Source organism: Macaca nemestrina, unplaced genomic scaffold (assembly GCF_043159975.1).
Source record: "Macaca nemestrina isolate mMacNem1 unplaced genomic scaffold, mMacNem.hap1 Scaffold_120, whole genome shotgun sequence".
Lineage (NCBI taxonomy): Eukaryota > Metazoa > Chordata > Mammalia > Primates > Cercopithecidae > Macaca > Macaca nemestrina.
The window spans coordinates 45,001-45,214 of record NW_027257603.1 but is presented as its reverse complement, the minus strand read 5'-3'; positions in this window follow the sequence as shown (position 1 = coordinate 45,214).

The window sequence follows — 214 nt, the reverse complement described above, 5'->3', positions numbered from 1 at the left end:
TCTGCAGAACCCCCCACCCCCCGACTCGTGAAATGGTCTCTCTCACTCTGTCAGGCTCTATTCACGCCGTGTGGTTTTGTAACCTCCAGCGTGTGTGCGTGGGGTGGGGGATGGGGTGGGGTGGGGTGGGGGCGGCTGTGGACAGAGGAGGGGAAAAAGCGATGGTGTCCCACGGGTGCCCGGGACGTGGGTCGTGGTTGGGGTGGCCAGAGCC